Here is a 22849-nt window from a genome sequence, read left to right on the forward strand (position 1 = left end):
GTTAACTTTTCTTTGTCTCGTCAGTCCTCACAGATTTATTGTCTCTTTGTCTAAAATGTATAAAAACTGTCTGCCTTGGTCATTCCTTTAGGACTCAGTTTCACTATTGGGCCTCCGTACGCACGTCATAAAACTTTGTTTTTTATTCCTGTTAATCTGTCTCATGTAAATTTAATTCTTAGTCCAGGCGGAAGAACTTGAAGGGTAGAGGATGAATTTTTCCATCTCTTCAACTAATTTTAAGTCAAAATCTCTGCCAGAGCTTTCAAACGCCTTGCGGTAATAATTACAGTCAAGTCCAGGGTCACTCTTTAGAGATTTTCTTTTGTAGTATGAATATCTCTTGATTATGGGCTGTAGCCAAATGATTTTTCATCCTGTGGAGCTGAGTCACAATTAGGTAAAAGCAATTTAGAACTAAAGGGTCCACATGGCTCATTACCTCTTCCTGTACCATAACCTCTGGTTTAATAAATTCAAGACCGTGCCTACTGTTGGATTGGGGGGGCGGGGGGAACACCCCCTTATGTCCCTTACTCACTGGAGCACTCTTCTGTCTCAAACTATATAAATAAACTCCTCAGAATCATCTCCCAGGATTTACTGACATGATAAAAATGGAAGCAACTGAGATTTTAAAATGAAAGGAGAAATCTCAGGTTTGAGAAACAGAAAACTTATTTTTTTCCCCCAGTTCCATAAAAGTGCTTATATCCTCACAGGACTCAACAGAGGATCTTGCTTGATACCTGCCTGGAGTCACATGAAATTTATGTTCCTATTGTTCATGAAGAAGTGATGAATGATGAGCCAGAAAGTCACCATTCAGGAAGTCTATTCTTTATGACTATGACCTGCTTTTCTGAAAATGGACTCAGAGGAGTGAGTCTCATTCAAAATGCCTGAGAGGAAAAAGCAACTTAGCCTGATTATTGTGACCTAAAGGATTTGAGAGGGGGGAGCTTCGTGACCAGAAGCAGAGGTAGGGGGAATTTGGGTTGAATATGAAGAAAAAGTAGTTAAGCAACAGAACATACAATTAGAAAAACAAAACCAGACCAAACCCAGCAAGCACATGCAGGGAAAACTGGTTAGCAACACAATATGATGGTGCACGGGTAATGATGTAAATACAGGCTGAAGAGTCTCCTCTCTGCAAGTCTGAGAGACAATTAGGATAGAGGCTCACAGTCGAGAAAGGAAAAGAGCTATAAAAACTTGTAATTAAGAAAAACCAAACTGCTTGGTTTGTTATGCTTGGTTTGGGCTATGGTTTGTTATTTTAACACTCACCACCACGGCATAGGTTTTTCTATTTTGCCAAATGCCGTCCCATAGATAAGATGTACACTGTTTGTTTTCAAAGGAGCCTATTGCTTGCCTTTTCCATGGATGCAATACTTCCTTTTATGATTATTCATCTGCTTGGGACATGTGCAAATATGAACAAAACTACTGTAATACCTCCAAAGGCTTGACTGACTCACTGGGCACCCCGCGTGTTACAGGATGTTCCCTCAGCCTTCCTCCTCATGTAGTCTGTTCCCTCAATGAACTCCTGCTCCACTTTTTTCCACTACTCCATCCATGGTGTGGGGTAACCAACTCTGAAGGGTTCCTGATGTAGACCCACCTTAGCCCAATGTACGGAGGAACAGAGATGGTAGCCATCACTTTTCTACTGCACAAGAACAAGTGGGGAGATAAGGGGAATCTACGTGGAAGCCCAACAACTTAGCATAGAGCATAATCAAGTCTGGAGCTGAGTGTCAGCCAGAAGGAACTATAGCAACTCAGAAGAAGAGAGGGTAAGTAAGACTGACACTGACCAAGAATTGCTTCTGGGAATAAATGGAGGCAGAAGGGCACATTCCTACATACACAGAGATTAAATGTGTGATTTTGGAGTCAGCTAGATGACACTGATTGAGTTATTCAGAGTCTACGCTTTGGTTCTTTCACTTACTTATTTTAAAAATAGAGAAAAAAATACCCATTCCACCACATGCATAAGCTCAGCACATTGTTTGGCACATGGCAATTACTCAAGAAAGGGGAAAATTATTCTTATGGAACTTTAGCTGGACCTAAAAATTTAAGTAAAATTAGGATAGATGGATGGGGAAAGGCTCATATTCCAGGCAGAGAACTTGGAGAAAATATGATACACAGTTCTTACACATACATATGCTCAATTCTTACCCATGTATAGGGAAAAGAATTATTACAAATGAAAAAAAAAGAAACCTTTAATTTTAACATAATAATTTTATATTTGTTAGAAAGTTGCAAAAGTATTAGGGAGGTTCCTCTATACCCTTTATCCAGCTAAAACGACAATGGCAATCATATTGTAATATATAAAGGTATTAAATCAACATGTTGTACACCTTAAACTTACAGAATATTATATATCAAATATATTTCAATTAAAGAAAAAAATACCAGACAAACACATATTGAGGAGCATTCTATGGACTGCCTGACCAGTACTCCTGAGAACCATCAAAGTAATGACAAAGACAGAAACTCCTTTTTAATGATCACATGACTGGGCAGCAAGAAGAGCATGTCCCTGTAGTGCTGAAAGGGTCCGGGCATCAATCTGTGACAAGGGCCGGTGAGTAGGTCAAGAGTCGGAGGTATTGGAGGAGAAGTAATTTAATCAAACACATGTACTGTATTACCCTATACTATGTCCATCCTAAATCATCAAGATAATGTACAAAATTGGCACAAAAGAATAGAAACTCTGAGGTGATTCTCCCTATTCATGGAACCCCAAAGATAAATGCCTCCTTGATCCTATTACCCAAAGTTCCCCATTGTGACAAAACCAAGAAGATTCCTACATACATAGATGAGTATGTTCTATTTCTAAGGCAAAATCTTAAGAGTTTCTTGAGAAAACAAACTGGTCCTTGTTAAATCATTTCTTCACTCTTATTTTAATAAAAAATTTACTGATTATTTACTATATACCAAATGTGTGCCAGGAATACAGTAGTGGGAACACCATGTTTCTTCCTTCATCTATTTTAGAGTCTAATTGACTACAGACGTAAGTTAAATAATTACACAAATACACATTTACGAATTGTGAAAGAGCCCATGACAGACAAATTACATAGAGAGCTAAGAACATGAATGGGGTTTGACTTGGTCAGGGAAGTGAGGAAGAACTTCTATGAAGAAGTGACCTCTGGTCAGAGAGCTGAAGGATTCACAGGATTTCAATGGGGAATGGGGGAAAGTGGTCCAGACTGAGAAAAGTACAAGTGCAGAGGCTCAGAGGCAGAAGGGCACAGGGATGGTTCAAGAAACTGAAAGATGACCGTGGCCAGGGTGGAGACGCCCAAGGAATCAGGCTGTGAGGTGAAGTGAAAGATGTGCACAGGGACTACTGTTAAAGACTTGTAACTTTCCTAAAAGCAATGGGAAGACGTTTAAGTATTTTAAGATCTCCCAGGCTTGGTGGGGAGAATGAACTGAAGAGAAGACTAAAAATGTGGAAACCAAAGTTTCAGGAGTCCTGGGGAGCGATGATGGTAGCCTGACAGAAGGTGACAGTGCTGAAGATGATCAGAGGTGAGCAGACTTGAGGAGGCAAAATCAGAAAGGCATAAGGATAAACTGGCTACTGGAGGTGAACGAGAAGATGGCAAGACAAACAAATGTGACAAATGAGGTCAGTGACCTGAGGAATTGGTCAGGGGAAAGATAACACAAGATTTTTCCTTGAGAACAATAAAGAAAAGCAAAGAAGGGGAATCTGTCATTTAAAGGACATTTATTGGCTGCTTCTGCCAAAAAGTGGGTGCTTAGGAAGGGCTGGAGTGTCCTAGGAGACGGAAAGAAGGCTGGCTATGAGGATATTGGGGCCTGTCCACCAGTAAGGCAGAGGAACATGTAACAGAGCAGCACCCTGGGGTCGGAGAGTTGACCACTGGAAGTGTTTGGAGCGGACAACACATGGCAGAGGAAGGTCACAGGCTGGTTTGCGGCTCTCAGAGCAAGAACGTCCCTTCTCCACCTAGCCCTGTACTCACATTGTCCTTCAAGAGAGAGGAGCCACCGGAAGCTCCTTGGCACCTGTTAACAATTAGATACATTTTTAAAAATGTACCTACAAGTTTCCTAAGGCACTGAGCTGGCAACATTTGCAAGTAGATGAGGATTTCCCCCAGGTCATTAACAGCATCTTCAGGGGGCACCCGGGTAGCTTAGTTGGTTAAGTGTCTGACTCTTGGTGTCAGCTCAGGTCATCATCTCATGGGTCCTGAGATACAGCCCCGTGTTGGGCTCTGAGCTCAGCGGGGAGTCTGCTTGGAGATTCTCTCCCTCTACTCTTCCCCCTCTCACCCCGCGCTCTCTCTCTCTCTCAAATAAATAAACCTGTTTTTAAAAAAGAGCATCTTCAGGACATGACCATATTTTGTGTATCTCTGCATCCATAGCATCAAGCATGATTGAATGAATCAATGCAGTTCTAGTTCTAGGTCAGAGTAACAAGTGCCCTGCGGAAGACCTCAGGCAATAAACTAATCAGTAGATGAACGTGGTGAAATTGAAAGTACCTTTCATTAATGTTTGTGTGTGGGTGTGCGTGACACCCTAGAAGTCTGGCGACCTCGATTCCTGACGGCTGGATACAGCCCTCTTTCCCTATCCTGCTTATTTTCCTCTGAGCTGGAATCTTTAAAGCATTGAAGAAGAGCCAAGGACTAACTCCCAGAGTTTTACTGCTCCTTAATTGGCAGAAGTGGGCTTGCCCTCTCTCATCGCAGCTTCCAGAGCAATTGCATCATCAAGCTGATGGCCGTCTTGTCCTGTTCTTCCTTCACCCCATGACTGTGGCCACGGAAGGCAGAGGGGACCAGAAACAGGCTGTTGGAGCTGATGTCTCTGCCACACACGGAGCAGGGCCAGGTCTGGAGCCACGTGGCAAACCAGCTGGGGAGAACAGGTTCGTCTCCCTCGTCTGTCCTCCAATGGAGACTTAGATTCTAAAGGTTGGACTTTGGGTGCCTCAAATTTCCAGACAACCCCATGGAAAGTGCTCCCTATAAATAAAAGTCAGGTCTCCGGAGGCACAGTTTAGATGAGTATGAAGTGTTATTCTCCCAAGTCTGGTCTCTCCCCTCCAGCTGCATATCTTATGCCTCTTTGCCATCCTTCATTTTGAGTATTTTTGTTCACTTGTCAGCATTCTCTTTCCTCAGTCAGTAGAACCACGTGACTCACATAAGTACACGTCTATTTAAAAATCCACATGATCAGAAATGCAAATTAAAACAGCACTGAAAATGTTTTTTGCCAATCAAATTAGCAAAGTTTTTTTTTATGTTAATACTCAATGCTATCAAGTTCCTAAGGAAATGGGTGCTGTCTTACACTGCTGGCAAGGATATAAATAGCTCAGCCTTTCTAGAAGGTAATAGAGCAATTTTATCCTATGTCTTGAAAATACGCATATCATTTGACCTGACACACAATGAGGATCTACGCTGAGTCACTCAATTTAATGCTTCTAGTCATTTTGTGAGGTGGTTATTAGTATTGTTGTCCTCCTTCACCAACGGAAAAACTAAAACTCATAAAGGGTAACTCGGTAAGGTTAAAGGTAAATATGTGGCCAGAAAGGGACACACATGCAGGTCTCAAATGGGATGCTTAAATATCAAATGACATGAAAGTCTGTATTCTTACATTTAACTCAAGAATTTTCATCAAAGCTGTACTTTATAAAATAGGGAAAAATTGAAAGCAACCTGGATGTCCGACAATAGAGAATTGATTGTAAAAGTTATGGTGTAACCACTCAGTACAAACTGTATATGTTTTTCAAAATGACACTGTAGAAGATCTAATGATGTAGAAATATGTTCATAATACACAATTTAGTGTACTACATAATGGACAATATAATCTCAACCTTATAGAAATAATTGCATTTATATGCATAGAAGAAAATCAGAAGACTATATATCAAAACAATAATAATCTCATACTGCTGGAAGTTTGAGACTGTTGCCTTCATCCTCATCTGCATTTTCTATAATGCACATGTATTTTTGAGTAAGAAAAAAATTACTAAGAAAGTTTTAAAAGTCTGTGTTTCCCTCCCCTTAGCCTGGATGGACTCTAAAAAAAAAAAAAAAATCAATAAACCTCCACTTAAGTCTCTACCACCTGCCTGGCAAGTAAGCTGTTAGGGGACAGTTCCCGTACTTCTTGCTGTTAATGCTGTTGGGCCCATGTTATAAATAAAACAGCTGGCTTTCAGAGATATTACATAACCTGGCAAAGATCATACAGCTAACCAAGGATTCTAACCTTCTGTCTCAATCCAGAGCCTTAGTGCAGTGGCTGAGAGCAAGTGTCTAATGCCGGTGGGCTTGGGTTCTGATGGTGACTGAGCTCCTTGCTAGCTTCAGAGTTCAGTTGCCTCTTATGTAAATTTGGACAATAATGGTGTCTACGATATAACGATGAGGATTCAGTGAGTTAATTACATGCGGTGCTTAGAACAACATGTGGCAGGGAGCACCCTGAAGTGCTAGTATTAGAACAAGGGCTAATTAGGACTCGTGGATGCTGGGCGGGTACCAAGGAGTGCTTGAAGGACAAGGGACCAAATACACCTGGAACTGCCATCAGTTTCAGCCACTTAACTGGGTGACCTTGTGCAAGCTCCCTGATCTCTCTGGGCCTCTACTTCACCACCTCTTGTGTGGAGTGCCCCATTCATGCTAATGATGGCAATTGTCCCAGTCCTTCCAGCAGCCCATCCCTACTCTTCTCCCATGCCGTGTGACGCAGCAGTCACCCGTGAGGAGGTGAGGAAGCCCCTTTTCCCTTTCTGCTCGGGCTGCAGCCCCAACCGACTGACACTGAGGGCCTCCTGCTGAGCTCCATCTGGGGAAGCTTGTATACAGCGATAAATGCACCGTGTTCCCGATCTTTTTCAGGAGAGGGATTCTGTTCCGATTCCGAAGCAGGAAAAGAAGTTCACCGATTTGACACCTTTCTGCTTTATGTAGATGGCAACAACGACAACAACAAAATCATCAGCTCTGCCAGAAACAAGAACCCCTGAAATGTTTTTGCCTCTTTTAATAGTACCAAAAAAAAAAAAAAAATCTTTCCATCTGCTTGCCATTTAACGCCCGAGTCTGGCAGCACTGCAATTCCCAGAGCAGCGACGGAGGAGGAAGCTGCGCGCGCGCCGCCTGGGAAAGTCAAAACCACTTGCCCTTAAGGTAGCTGTGCTTTCCCTGAGGAGGGCAAGAGGCGAGGGAGGAGGTCAACACTCCAGACAGCTGCAGGACTCAGAGTTACTATTTTCTCTTTCAAAATTAGAAGACTCGGGCGCCTGGGTGGCTCAGACGGTTGAGTGTCTGCGTTCGGCTCAGGTCATGACCCCAGGGTTCCGGGAACCAGCCCCGCATCAGGCTCCCTGCTCCGCAGGAGGCCTGTTTCTCCCTCTCCCACTCCTCGCTTGTGCGCGCGCTCTCTCTCTCTCTCAAATGAATACATTTTTTAAAAAAGGAAACAAACAAATAAAATAAATAAAATTAGAAGACTAATGTGTGCTACCTTTCCAGCACACTGCTCCCTGTGCGCCCTCTCTCAACTGTGCCAAGACACACACACACACACACACACACACACACACACACACACAAGACACACACATTTCTCCTCTCCTAGCCCACACGGGAGGGAGGTGTGATTTGGAGAAGCACTAAACGAACAACCCTGATTCCAGCCCCCAGCGAGCACTCAGTCCTGGGAGCATAGCTCCAGAGGGAAGTAGCTACAGGCACGTGGCCCAGTCCAAGATCATCCCTGCCTGGAATGGCTCTGGAGGGGTCATCTCTACTCCATACTTCTGGTTTATTGGGGTCAGTGGGGGGGCCTAGCTCATAATGGACTATACTGTCGGTTGGCTGGGAGCAGAGTGCCCTGAATCCACTCCCATTCAGGCTGACCTGAGGCTAAGTTCGCATGGTAAAGGAAGGCCCTGGCTAGGAGCCATATACAGATGACCTCTTCTTAATCAGACTCAATGGCCCAAATGGAACCATTTCCTCAAGACATGGCTTCAGGGAAGATCCATGGCCTAGAGTATGGGAGATCACCCCGGGGGCCTCAGAAAGAAAAGATTGCTGACCTAAAGATGGATGCGTCAGCCAAAGGTGCCCTGAGTAAGAGCAAACCAGAGATGTTCTAGGGCCATTTTGCCTAATGGAGGCGTTTGCAAACGGAGGCTTGCGGGCTATACTCAGCCCATGGCCTGCTTTTCGATCTAGGAATAATTTTCCCATTTTTTAAGTAGTTGAAAAGAATTAAAAGAGTAACAGTATTTTGTGACACATGAAAACTGTATGAAACCGAACTATGAGTATAAGTGATTACTGTATTAGAACACAGTCCTCCTTGTTCATTTACATGTTGTTTGTGCCTGCTTTCATATTATCATAGCAGAGTTGGGAACGGCTGCAACAGAGACCATATAGCTTCCAAAGCCTAAAATATTTACTATCTGGCTCTTTACAGAAAAAGAGGCTGGCCTGTGTTCTAGAGCGGTGGTTTTCAAACATTAGTGTACATTAGAAATCACCTAGAGAACTTGTTAAAACGGATCACAAGCCCCATCTCCGGAGTTTCTGCTTCAGTAGGTCTGAGGTGGAATCTGAAATTGCATTTCTAATAAATCCCCAGGCGTTGCTGGTGCTGCTGGCCCCTCAGGCACGCTTTGAGAACAGGTGTTCAAAGAGAAACAGGGGCTGTGATGGTCCACGGGACGGAGAAGGTAAAAAGAAAATGAGAGGCAACACTCAGGACAGTAGGTTCCAGGGGAATAGTTCAGCTGGAAAGGTAGGTAAAGGAATTTCCTAGGGAATGAATGCATGCTTGAGTATACTTAGCAGGCGCACACACACAAACACAGCAGATGGAGAGAAAAACCTGAGATCTGCTGCCTTAATGGAAAGGGGATGCTGCTGTGATGAAAAGGTGTGGGCTGAAGGAAATGAATTCCCTTTAAGCTCTTGGTTGCCCTGGCTTTTAACCCTCTCCGTCTCTCTACCAGTGATACGAAGGGGTTGATTCAGGAAGAGCCCACTTGCAACATGACAAAGCTAGTTCTTAACCCTTCAGGGTAAGGTTATTTAAATTCCTTCAAAATTTCATACACCTCTCCCGAAAAAGAACAAGTTTTTCCTTTTGGTCACCTATTGCTGCCTAGCAAATCATCCCAAAACTTTTGGCTTAAGACACAATAACCAGTTTTTTTTTTTTTCCCAGGATTCAATAACTGGGTGGGGGTTCAGCTGGGTAGCTCCCCTGCTGGGCTTTTCAGTGGCCACTCAGCTACACTTAATCACCGGGTCTAGAAGGACGCTGGGATCTCTGGGCTCTCAGGACCTCTCTCTCTTCATGTGTCCTCTCCCCATGGCCTCTCCATGTGGTCTCTCCAGCAGAGTTCCCAGACTTCTTACGTGGTGGCTTAGGACTCTGGAGAGCACAAAAGGGGGAAGCTGCCAGACCTTCTTAAGGGTTAGACACAGAACTGGCTTGGTATCTCTTTCATGGTGGCCACACTATTGGCTATTGTGAGTCACAGGCCAATCCAGAATCCAGGGGAGAGGACACCCCAAGGTGTGAACACTAGAAGCAAGGCTCACTAGAGGCCACCAATGTAACGGGGTAGAGCAGCATCTGCTTGGGAAAGATTTCCACAAAACAAAAGAAAAATAGGTAATTGGGAGAACCCCCCTCCCCTGGGAATCAGTGGCTGTGTGGGTACAAAGCTAAGATTTATGGCATTTTGGGGGGTGATATCCTAGGACTGAAAGCACTGGAAGTTCTTCAAGAGCATTATCCTAGGACTGAAAGCACTGGAAGTTCTTCAAGAGCATTAACAGATGTTTTCATTTTTTATTTTTTAATTGTACTCACACAAGTTTGAGAACAGCATACTTCCTGCTTTGACTAAATTCACATAGTTACTGGCAATTATCTTAATTGCACATTCATGGAAACCTTACCAAAGAGGTGAAATAAGATTACCTTTAAGTTATGTAATTAGTGAGGGTTTTTTGGCTGTTGTTTTCTTCTTAACACAAGCACACTGGTGCATCCCCTTTTGAATGTTCTAAAGGCATCTGCATAATGGAGTTTGTATTAGGGGAAAGGAAAGACTTGAAATAATTACTTTCCTCCTAGTATCTCTTCATTCTTTTTTTGCATATTTATTCATTTAGTTGTCTATAATCGTAAAATGGGTTTTTTTCAATACACATCGTACCTTGTATTTTCATTTAATGATTCTGTCCATATGAGCCTATATAACCCTATATCATTCTCTGGGATGCTTACATGGTAATTTATTATATTATTTAGCGAATCTCTAATTGCTGGACTCAAGAGAATTAAGAACATATGTTCACACAAAAATTTGTATATGAATATTCATAGCAGTGTTACTCATAATAAACAAAAAGTGGAAACAAAAGTAATTGACCATTAACTGGTGAATGAATAAACAAAATGTGGCTTTGGGAAATTATTCAGCCACAGAGAAGAAAATGAAGTACTGATACTTGCTACAACATTATGCTAAGAGAAAGAAACCAGACACAAAAGACCATGTATTATTCCATTTACATGAAAGGCAAATCCATAGTGACAGAGAGATCAGCGTTCCTTCATTCTTGGAATGTTCTTTCTTGGCTTCCATGGTACTATTCTCTTCTGGGTCTCCTTGCTACCTCTCTAATTCTGTTTCAAGTGTACCACCCCCCCCAATGCTCCTTAAACCACTGTGGACCTTAATGACCCTCAAATTTTCTCACCCACATGCTCATTTTTGTACACAGCTCAGAAATGCTGTGACAAATTTGCTAACACCGTGACTTCCAGATTTATCCTTCCAGCCTTTACCTCCTCCCAAGCCCTAGACTCTCTTGCCGACCGAACATTTCTTCTTGGACGTTACTCAGGCTCAATACAGAATTCATCATGTCCCAAAACCATGCTTTTATGCTTTTCTTAGTGTTGATTCTTCCACAAGAAATGCCCTTCTCACTTCTTTGTCTTGAGAACTCTTACTCATTTTTCAAGATTTAGCTTCAATTTTCCCTCCTTCATAAAGGCCTCACAGCCTACTTGGTTTAGATAATCAGCTGCTGTCTGTGTTCCCGAGCACTTTCCATAGGCCTTTCTGCACATTCATCACACTGTATGGAGCTGTTTTTTCTGATTGATCTCCTCCAAGGCTGCCATTTTGTCTTACCTTTTGTTTTTGTTTTTCCCCTATCCAGCAATTTAGTACAGTTGCAGACGTGAGTGTTCATTATTGGATGTGAGAAGACAAGAGTAATAAGAGTGAACACTTCTATTGTGCCTACTGGATACCAGGAACTGTTCTGAGTATTTTATTTGTATTAACTCACTTAAGCCCCATGTAAACCCCTTGTTGCAGGCACATCATTACACCCATGTTTTGGATGGATACATTGATATTAAGAGAGTTTAAGTAACTTTCCCAAGGTCATATGAATACCGAATGTCAGAGCTGGGATTAGACCTTGCAACCAAGTCTGTGTTCTTAATCATCATGATAAACTGATACTGAGAGTGGACTTGGCTACTCCATTTCCCTCTCCCAAGCCCTCAAAAGTCCCAGCTAAGTATTATTCTCATGTGAATTCACTCACAAACATTTATTGAGTACCTCTTCTCTCCCTGTGCCAGGCACAGTCTTAGGTAGACATTGAGGATAAATTGAGTCAGAAATGAACCCTGCCTTCTTCATGCAGAACTTAGCAACAAAGACTTTTCTACTTTCCGCATTTATCAGTAGATCACCCAAAGTCTGTCTGCCGCTTAATGTCTGGTTAAATAAGAATGGAGAAAGATCTGTGAATGCTGCTTATATTAGACAGGGTTTTCCAGAGAAACAGAACCACGTGTGTGTGTGTGTGGAGAAAGACAGAGATGTACTTTAAGGAATAGGCTCATGCAATTATGGGTACTGGCAGGTCTGACATTGGTAGAGCAGGCTGGCAGGCTGGAAATTCAGCTAAGAGTTGATGTTGCATTCTTGAGTCCCAAATCCACAGGGCAGGATAGCAGGCTGGAAACTCAGGCAAGGCTTCTATACTGCAGTCTTAGGCCAAATTCCTTCTTCAGAAAGCCTCAGTCTTTGTTTTTAAGGCTTTCAACTGATTGGAAGAGGCCATCCATATCATGGAGGATAATCTGCTTTGCTTAAAGTCTACTGACTGTAAATGTTAATCACTTCTAAAAAACACTTGGGTAGCAATATTTATACTAGTATTTGACCAAACAACTGGGCACCAAAACCCAGCCAAGTTGATACTTAAAATTAACCATCACACTGCCCATAGTGACAGATGCCCAAGGTTGGAAGGGGAAGTCTCAGAAGCAGTGTATATATAAACTACCTCCAACGAAGGAAAAATTTTTTTTTTAACTTAGAGGCTATTTTGTATGCCATGATCTAAAATTACTAGGAACATGCTTAAAGCCACCTGATATTTTTTAAGACTTTATTTATTTATTTATCTGACAGAGAGAGAGAGAGAGAGAGAGAGAGAGAGAGAGAGCACAAGCAGCGGGAGAGGGAGAGGGAGAAGTAGATTCCCTGCTGAGCAGGGAGCCTGACACGGGGCTCAATCCCAGGACCCCGGGATCATGACCAGAGCTGAAAGCAGATGCTTAACCAACTGAGCCACCCAGGTGCCCCTATTTTTTTCCATTTCTTAAACATCCCATACCACCTTTCTCCATTGTCCCAAATACTCTTTCCTGTGATCAACATTTGCTTCTGCCATTCCAGCTCCTAGAATGCCCTTCCTGTTTCTTGTTACAAATAACATGTCTTCCTCATGAAAAGCATTAATCAAGACACTTGTCCTACACCATATTTTTTGGGACTCTTCTTATTTAGCTTCAGCCTTCCAAGGTGCCTGAATTCATAAAATTGATAAAATTATGGAACTTTAGAACTTGAAGGGAAACTTAGTGGACAAAGTAGTCAAATTTCCTCATTTTACTGACGAGGAGACTGGATGCAGTGACTTTGCTGACCCTGAGGTGAAACCAGGACTAGAATTCAGGTCTGTTCTGCCAGCTTCAGGCTTTAAGGTATAGAGAGACAGGAGAGAACCATTGCCTATGGAAGGAAAACTAGCTTTAGGAGATATGAGATGATGAATTTAGGAGATATGAGACTTAGATGAATCCTTGTACCTCCCTGTGAAACTCAGTTTCTTTATTTGTTAAGTGGCTTAAATCAGTGCTTCTCAAACTTTAATACTCATACAAATCTCCTGAGGATCTTGTTATAACACAGAGTCTGATTCAATAGGTCTGGTGTAGGGCCAGAGATTCTGCATTTCTTCTAGATGACGCCAGTGCTGACAGCCATGGACCATCTTTTGAATAGAAGGGTGCATGATCTGTAAATACACTTTGAGCCTAAAAATTCTATGATTTGGTGATTCTATGATAGGGACGGTAGTGTCAAAGGTAAAATGGGCAGCAAAGGAAAAAAATATTACATTTTACCTATACTTCTCTGTACACTCTTTTTCACAGTCCTTTTCCTCTACTTAGGGTCACCACATATTCTGGTTTGCCTAAGAAAGAAAGTCAAATCTTGGCTTATGCCTGTTTCCCCAATGTGATGATTAACAGCGACCATTTCACTCTCAAAAGTGTTCCAGTTAGGACAATAAGCTCGATGGTTACCCATATTTTAAGTTTCTTTTGCTCATTATCTATATTCACAGAATATGGAACACATCAGATTTCCACAGTTTGCATATTTCAAGCCAAAGGAAAAACTACATCCCAGGAAGTTTTCCTACATGGTGTGTCAGAACTCAATGGTTTGTGAATTTCTGTTTTCTTTCCTTACAAACAGCACACTCTGCAAGGACATTTGGCAAGGGCCTTCTGCGTTCAGCCCGCCCAAGATGTGGGACCCTGGGAAAAACTGCTTGATGTTTGTTTTGTGGTGGAGAGCAGCAAAGCTCACTCAAAAGATTAAAAACTGAACGGAAAAATATCTCATGGGTGATTTTCCCACTTCCTATTCTCACAGAATCAATGTCTGAGTGTACAGTTCCCAAGTTCAGGGGCAGCTCATGGAGTGAGCTTCTACGCCTACCTCACTAAAGGTCTTCCTCAAGGAGTTGTATAGAAAGGGTTCCGGTCCCAAACTACAAATCCACCACTTGCTGTTCCTCTGGTCTGCCTTCAGGTCTTGCATCTTCAAAGGATTCCATTCAAGGAAATATATTCCTAGAAGTTCCAAAAATCTGCTCTTCTATAGAAGTTGCCACCTTCTATAATTAGCTAGTGGCATTTGCTCTTTATTCATTTATTTAATAAATATTTGCTAAGTGTCTACTATATGCCAAGAAAGAATTAGTTCACAGCTGATATTAAGAATTGGATATAGCACTGGTCTGTAGATTTAGCCCTTTAGTCCCAAAAAAGGTGAGAGAAGGTGGGGGATGGTATTAATGGAAAATTGGAGGGGCAATTAATGTAATGCTCTTTTTCTACAACTGATTCGGAATATATGAGCCTATGTATAAGCAAGGGAGGAAGAAGCATGCAATTCATTTCAGTCACAAAAGGCTAACCCTCTGCTCATCTCCTTCAAGTCTTTGCTCAAAGGATGTTGGCTCACCGAGCCACCTCGGCTACCCTGTTTAAAATTAAAACTCATCCCCCTTCCCAAAACTCCAAATCTCTGCTCTCCTGTATATTTTCCACTATGCTTACCTTATAATCCTTGACATATTTCGTCTCTTTATGATGCTTATTGTCTTTCTTCCTCCATTAGAATGCGTGCTTCATAAATTTGTTGCATAAATGTCCCAGACCTGTAACAGTGGTGTCAGACAGGCAAAATTTCAGGATGTGCTAAAAATTGAAAATAATGTCAGAACAACAGAAAGTGATTTTTAAACAATAAGAGGCAGGAATAAGAACCAGAAAAGCACACAGAGGGTTAGGGAATGTTGAGGACAAGTCAACAGATGGCAGGGAGCAAAATTACTCCACTCCTATTTTGCTTCTGTCTTGCCCAATAAGGAAAAGAAATTAAAACTTGCATAGTGGAACTGAGCCAATGATATAAAGAGGGAATTGCAATTCAGAGTACACACTTTGTATGTGCTCACACCTCCAGACCCAGGCAACCGATGTTTTAGGTACTAAACGTACTTTTGATCAACTTCAGAAACACTGTAGGTGCTCTTGAACAACAGAAAATGCAGGAGAAATTTTAAAAGTATTCTAATTTTCAAATGGAAATAAGAATGGAGTACATAGCATCAAGCATAATATGGTGCAAGTTTTTGATATAAAAGTTAAATAATTAAGACAAGGCCCTGCACTAAGTTATGTGCTCTTATAGAGATGTTATCTAGGTTGACCTAAAGTCATTCATAAGTATTTTTTAGATTCTTGGATTCAGTAATTCATTGAGCTATGAATTCCCCTAGCATGTACCATCCCAAAGATCATAGCTCATCTTTATTCACAGCACCATAATCAGAGATTTTTGTCAGGTACAATTTGTGTATGGCTTTGCTCTAACTAAATAATGACCCTAACCGAAAGGAAATGAGGTTAGTACAACACAATCTGGTCCTGAGTGATCACTGTCTTATTTTATAAATGTTCATAACTTAGGTGTTTGCCATGAAAGTCTAGATTTTGCTAAGAACCAACATCACACATATACCATTTTCCGGTTACACAAACATTTGGAAGTAACTAATATGGAAAGTAACAATGCATAATAAAAAATTACTTTGATAGGATTGAATATAAGTGTAAAATTATGAAGATAAAATTTAGAACTTCCTACAATTTTATCATTGTCGGAAGAGGATGATCATCCTTGGAAAATTCTATTTGATAGTTTACTTGATTATAAATTTAGTAGGATTCCACATGCTAATCCAGATGTGACTTCCAAGGGAATCAACACTCTATAGGGAAGATTAAAAAGGAGTACAATATCTAGATCATAGGAAGTAATTAGATTCATCTGAGTCTGCTCTGGTCATTTACATGCTGTCTAGTTCAAGAGAAATGTTTTGGAAAGCCATTGACAAAGTACAGTAGTTCCTAAGTGCACAGGAAGAGTTACAGAAATTTCTAATGTGGAGACTGGCTCTAATTAGCCATGACCTAGAAACTTGTGAGTTCATGCCTTATCAGGTGTCCTAGTGAGGTGGGGAGGAATGTTGCTGGGCACAGGTGGCAAAGCAGACAGAAGAGGCTATAAATTTCTTTTCTATACAGGAAGGATAAAAGGGGAGTGTAAGTTGGTGGTAAAAGAAAGCAGGAAAAATGACCTCATGCAAAAAAGGGAGCCTCAGTCTTTCTCCATTCCTCACTCTATCAAGGTGATGCAGGTCTGGGCAGTAATGTTGATAGTAAGAGCTACCAACATAGAGACAGCAGGACAGAGTGATCTGCAGGGCCCACTCTGGAACCAGCGAACCTGAGTTCAAATCCTGGGACTTCCACTTAACAGCTATATAGCTGACTGAGCTGTTAAAACTCTTTGAGCCCCAGATTTCTTATCTATCATATAGTACTAGTAGTACTTAGCTCGTGGGGCTTATGTGAGGATTAAATAAGATAATATATGTAAAGTTCTCAGACTCTGACACAGAAGCACTATGCGAGTTTCCCATGGATGAAGCATTTGCTGTATCTCAAGCATTATTGTCTGATTTAATGTTCAGAACAACCCTACTATAGGGGAACTATTGAAAGAACTTTTCCTACAGATGAGGAAGCTAAAACTTTGAGAGGCTGAGAAACCTGTCCAAAGCTATGCAGGCAGAATACTATATAATCATTCTGCAAACTCAGATTTTTCTGACAAAAGCATCTGAGATTTTAACCTCTGGGCTTTACTGTCTCTAATATGATCTCAAAAGAACCAGTGAGCCCAGCTTACAACTGTGAGGAAACCGCCACACTACAGGTGACAATATTACCTGTGGGGTTTTGAAAGGGTTGTAGATGATGCCCACAAAGTCCAATCTCCAATATTAGGAGTGGCAGGCTAGAGTTCTGATGACAGTGCACAGGATTAAGGATCAGCATGCTGGAAAGAAGTGGGAGAAAAAAACCGTAAGACGAGACATCATAAGATTTCTAGGTCAAATTTACCAGGTGAGCTGTTTAGGAATTGCATGCTTTAATTAAATATTACATAGACTGATGACAAGAGTAATCAGCCAGCTATTAGTCCAGATCATTTTAGTTAAGAGTTCTTCTACATCTGACAACCTGGGGGCCTTCTGAAAAATGGGACTATTATAAGCTTATACATACAATAAAAGGAATTGTTAAAAAAAAACTGACTACTTTTAATCTGTGGAGACAATGGCTTAGACAGAATTATTGATTTCACACATATAAAAAACTATCCTGTTTGAGGATAATTGTTTCTTCTAGGAGACTCTACATAGAATGTTCTAGAAATAGCTCTTAAATAAATTGAACAAAATATAGAAAAGGTAACATAGTATAACAGAAAGAATAAAGCCCCAGTGCCAGGCAAACCTGGGCATAAATCCTGCCCCTCCCTTGTATGATAATATAAATTGTCAAGTAACTTCTCAAAGCCTCAATTTTTCCTCCATAAAACTATAGTAATAATATTTATCTTAAAGCATCATGAGAAATAAATAAAATAGTCTATCTTAAGTTCCTAGCACAGTTTCTGGCATTTATTAGACACATAATAAATGGTTGTTCCCTTCCTCATCTTCTTTCCTGTCCCTGGAGGTGTGAAGCAGAAAAAGATAATTATCTACTTAGACACACTACATCTTAATGCCTAATAGCTTAAGAAGTGGATAAAACTAAAAAATTCCTTCTGGATTAAGGCAAACCCTGTTGACACTGTCTGTTCCTTACCTACTTAAAAGCCATTTACCTTGGGGCGCCTACGTGGCTCAGTTGGTTAAACGACTGCCTTCGGCTCAGTCATGATCCTGGAGTCCTGGGATCGAGTCCCGCACTGGGCCCCCTGCTCAGCAGGGAGTCTGCTTCTCCCTCTGACCTTCCCCCATCTTGTGCTCTCTGTCTCTCTCTCAAGTAAATAAAATATTAAAAAAAAAAAAAAGCCATTTACCTCTTTCTTCCTGGATAGCAGCCTTCCACATTTAAGGTTGGATAAATATCCTTCAGTTTCTGGGAAAGTCAGCCCAGCGCCCCATCTAGGAGTTGGCCTAAATCTAGTCCTTTCATGGAAGATCATATTACCTTTAAGTAAACATTCACTCCTTCCCCATGACCTCCTTGAGAAGAGTATCCCTTCCTGCCCCATTGACTTTGGATTTGGAATGCAGCAGAACTAGAGTGAACCAATTCCAAGCCAAAGTTTGCCTCTTAGGGAGCTTCTGACTGGAGGAGATACACCCTGAGTAGCCCAGGTCTCTAAGAAGGAGAGAGACACAAGGGGCAGTTGTCCCAGCCAACCTGCCAACTTGCAGCCTAAAGCAGAGCCACCTCTGTTTATGAGACATTAGATAAAATTGGATGGGAAGCTTCTGGAAAATAGTTTTCCTCTGTGATAAGAAAAAAGCGCATGAAGATGAACTCTCTGCTCAGCGCCACATCTTGAGTTTGATTGAACTAGTCAGCTTCCGACCATGAAGAGAAAACCTGAAGAGAATCACAGACACCGGCCCAGAATCACAAACCCATACCACCAACCCTCTTCTGCATTTCGTGTAAAGTGACAAGAATAAATCCTATCTGTTTAAACCCGGATTTGTCTGGCATCTCTGTTATCCGCAGCTGAATATATCCTAAGTGATACATGTCAATATTGAACCCTGGAACTACTTAAGAATTCTAGTGTTTATGACCTAAGCTAATGTATTTGACAACACCCAGAATTATTTCTGGTTTGTGACCAGATGTCATGTACTGTCATTATTTGTGATTTCACAGGCTCATTCAGTCAGCATTTCCTGCTCATCACTGGACACCCAACATTTAGGATGTGCCCCGGGGAACCATGTTCCCCATAACCACACAGATGGGTACAGAGCTGCATTCCTTTCAGAGAACCTCCCTTCCCTTTCAGCGTGCGCCTTCTCCCCAGTTTCAGATGTCCCATGTTTAGCAAAAGTTACTTCTCGAAACTTTGATGTGGCTACCTCCCAAGGGCTCTCGTGCCTCTCCCTGTCTCCTTAGCACACCTGGACCTAAGAAATATATAAGTGGGATTCCCATGCAAAAGGGGAGAGGAGGTGAGACAAGCCCTGTCCGCTGATTCCTCGTTTCAGAGCTAGGCTGGTGCCACTCAAGGCCGGGTGCCGGAGAGATGCCTGAGCTCAGGTGACAGTTCTGCCACTTCTCGGCTGTGGGAAACATGGCCAGGTTATGGAACCCCTCTTCGCCTCCATCTCCTCATGAGCAAAATGGAGCTAGGCATAGTGCATGCTAATAGTATTTATAAGGCTTAACCAGGTTAATGCAACTAAGATGCTTAGGATGGTGAATAGTGAGCCACGGTTACATAAGAATTGGCCGATTTTGTTACTTCAGTCAAAGCATAGAATGCTGAAGCTCATGGAGGACAGATAGTATCAAGAAGGTGCAGGGTAGCACGATGGGGGAGCTGGGGAGATGGGACATTCTGGCTCATACATGGCTTTTGGAATTACAGAATTATAGTGTCAGTGACCCGGTATTACATGGAAATGCCCTTTACCACATTCTCATCAAGACAGTCTATTTTTAAAACATCTGGGATGGGGAGTGCATTCTTTCCTGAGGTGGTTCCTTTCATCAGAAATTTGTATCCTGGTGGCTTCTACTTATGGATCCTAACTTTTTCTCTTTTGGAATATACAGAGTAAGTCTAACTTCAAATGTATGAGCTCTTCAAATATTTCGTGAAGCACTGTTACCCAGCCCACTCCCTTCTGCCATAGGTCTTTTCCAGATTCAGTAGCTCTTATTTGCATGTCAGTTCATCCTATGACAAAGCACCTCTATTTTCACCACACAGTCCAGTTTGCCTATGTCCCTCGTATGCACACAACACACTGTAGCACAAAGCACATCAGGGCAGTTCCAGCTCCTCCCTTGTTTTAGAAATAATACTTCTGTTGATAGAGCCTACACACTCACGAATCCCTCTGGCAGCCTCATTAACTCATGTTGCATTTTCTTTCCCTATGCCAGAACTGCTACTAAGCATCACATTTTCTTTCTGTATTTGTCTGGCTAGAAATGAAGCCCTGATACAGAATATTGTCTTTATTATTTCATCCTATTAGGTGTAGTCCATCACTTCAGTTTGTTGTGAGATTCTTTTGTCATCTGCCATCTGCTCTGTTTTCCATCCCACCTAGATCTCTGTCCTCTAGAAACTAGATCTTCATTATCTGAAAACTTAATAAGCTTGTAAAACTGTGGAGTAGATCAGAGCATGCCACCAAAAACCTATCCAGATTGTCATGGACTCATTAATTAGCACACTTCAGCATAAGTTTCTAACATGTTTCAAATTGTACTTATCTGTCCATGAGGACTGCACAAGGCACCCTGTCAAAGGCAGAAATACCAGGTCTCAACATTTTTTTTTTACATTTTTAAAATTTTATTATGTTATGTTAATCACCATACATTAGATCATTAGTTTTTGATGTAGTGTACCAGGTCTCAACACCTGAAAGTCCCAGAGCCCTCTCCCTATTAACAACAAACATAAAAAAAAAAAAAAAAGGAAATGACATTGTCTGAAAACACAGCTGTCAGTACTGATCTTTTAAATGTTTATACAGTTGCTTTGCCAATCTACTGTCGAGTGGTAGATGGGCATTTTTATTCACTCCACTTTTTAGAAAATTAGAATACATATGGAGAGTGTTTCTGTGGGCAAGGAGCTAAGCTTCACACCCATCTCCACTGTGAATGTAGAAATGCCTGGGCAAGTTTGAGGACTGATGGGACTGGCCTGCTGGATACCTATTTGTGTGAAGCCTTCCCTGGAGGCTTATTAGAAAGTCGACGACTTGATAATAACAAGACTATCCTGCTCCAGAATTATGACCACAAGTCGTTGTGAAGCCGAAGCCTCCCCTTATTCAACAAAGCAATACTGCAGATGGGAACAGAACACACCCAAGGAGAGAAAGAATCAAGATGCATGAATTTTGTCTGCGGGAAATGGCTCAATAGGAGGGATAGTTTCCTATTATAGCAATGTGTGTGTTGCTCAAATTCCCTTTTATTTCCAGAGGCCAAGGGCAGAAATCATAGACCTCGGGTAACCATGGGTTTGAGTCCTGGCTCTACAGCTTAATAACTATGCCAGAAGATCTGTTTTTAAAGGACCACTGCTAGTCCCTAATGAGAAAACTTTCTTATAAATTCCTACAATTAAAAAAAAAAAAATCATGGTCTTGAATCTAGAATTATCTACAAACTCCCAGTACACCTATTCTAGTTCCTTTTGACATTATACCTCTTTCTTCCATAGCATTTACTTGGGATTATAGAATCAAAATTAAATCCATAGACAATTTTGTTCTTGAGCTATATTCCACTTTAGATTTTTGTCCAGTGCTTCTTAAATCTGTTTTCCCAAAGTCCTCAGCATATAGATGACCATACCCAGCTTTTCCTTTCCTGATAATCACTGCCTTTAAGTGTTCAAAGTAGTTTTTACTCACTAAAAGTAGCTCTTAGAGTCCAAACTGGGACTCAAGTTTTCTTGTTTTTGAGACCAGTGACTCCTAAGGTGTTGGTGTGTGTGAGAGCCTTGGTTTGGGGTCTTGGAGAAGTGGGGGTTTTATGTGAAGAGATCAGAGAAATAAAACAAAATAGTAGAGGGATAACTGACACCCACTCCAGCCCCCACCAAACAAGATTGAATCCAACGGGCTAGGTAGTCCTATGAGAAACAGTGTCTAACAAAGTCTGTGTAAGACTCTTGAGTGGAGACATCCAAAAGTCCAGGTGATAAACAGAAGCTCAGAGTGGGGAGGGGACAGTTCCTTCATTTCATTATGGTGCACTGAGGTCCTCTGAGGGCTTGGGGTAACAGAGGGAGGATATCCGTGCCTAGCAGAGCTATCCCCACGGAGAGATCTGCAGCTAAGAACATCCTGGAGAAGGAGCAAGAGTAGAAAGATATGAGCAGGTAATTTCATTTTGGGTTCATGGTTTTCCAGGGAAGTACTTACCTCAATAAAATAGTTATGCTCTGCCTCTTGTTCTAGCAGACTGGATTCTTTGAATTAGGGTTTAACCTCATCTTGGATTCCAGTCATGGGTCTCTCTTCCTCACTTGGTAATGCCCATGAGATCACATTTACCCTGCTAGTCTATGAAAACACATTTCTACCCATGTTCTAAGAATTGTTGTGTAGGTACACCACCATGTTAATCATTGTGTCCCACTGCTGTACCAATGTTTCAGCCATGAAATAGCATGTATCTTTTCTACCAATAGTCAACATTATACTCCTTATAGTAATTAGTTTTTGGTTGTTTCTATTTTTTCTTTTTCGTAGCCAGTTTTAATTCCTTTTGAAAAGTCTAGTTAGTCCTTGGAAAATAATTTCTTTGATTAAAACTGACAATATACATGGTTTCATAATTCTTAAATGTTGAGTTATTGACCAAAAACTCCTATCTCATTCCTTGACACTAACTACAGAGCTGGTTAATTATCTCTTTTGTTTTTTCTTTAAAAACTCCAAACTTTAGTGGCAATAGGCAAACACTGACTGTATATCTAAGTGTT

The 22849-nt window shown here is 41.5% G+C and overlaps 1 long non-coding RNA gene across 1 annotated transcript in view; it reads right to left on the bottom strand.

The window, feature by feature from the left end:
• Positions 1 to 13283: 13283 nt before the first annotated feature.
• LOC112826645 (uncharacterized) overlaps positions 13284 to 22849 on the bottom strand; it is a 57741-nt gene continuing 48175 nt past the window's right edge. The window contains exons 4-5 of the long non-coding RNA XR_003208996.2: positions 17070 to 17179; positions 13284 to 14930 (exon numbers count right to left, since the gene is read on the bottom strand). This is a non-coding gene — a long non-coding RNA (uncharacterized lncRNA). The remainder of the gene's footprint in view (positions 14931 to 17069; positions 17180 to 22849) is intronic.

This window comes from Callorhinus ursinus, unplaced genomic scaffold (genome assembly GCF_003265705.2).
Source record: "Callorhinus ursinus isolate GAN/ISIS: 27379988/994484 unplaced genomic scaffold, GSC_fseal_2.0 scaffold7, whole genome shotgun sequence".
Lineage (NCBI taxonomy): Eukaryota > Metazoa > Chordata > Mammalia > Carnivora > Otariidae > Callorhinus > Callorhinus ursinus.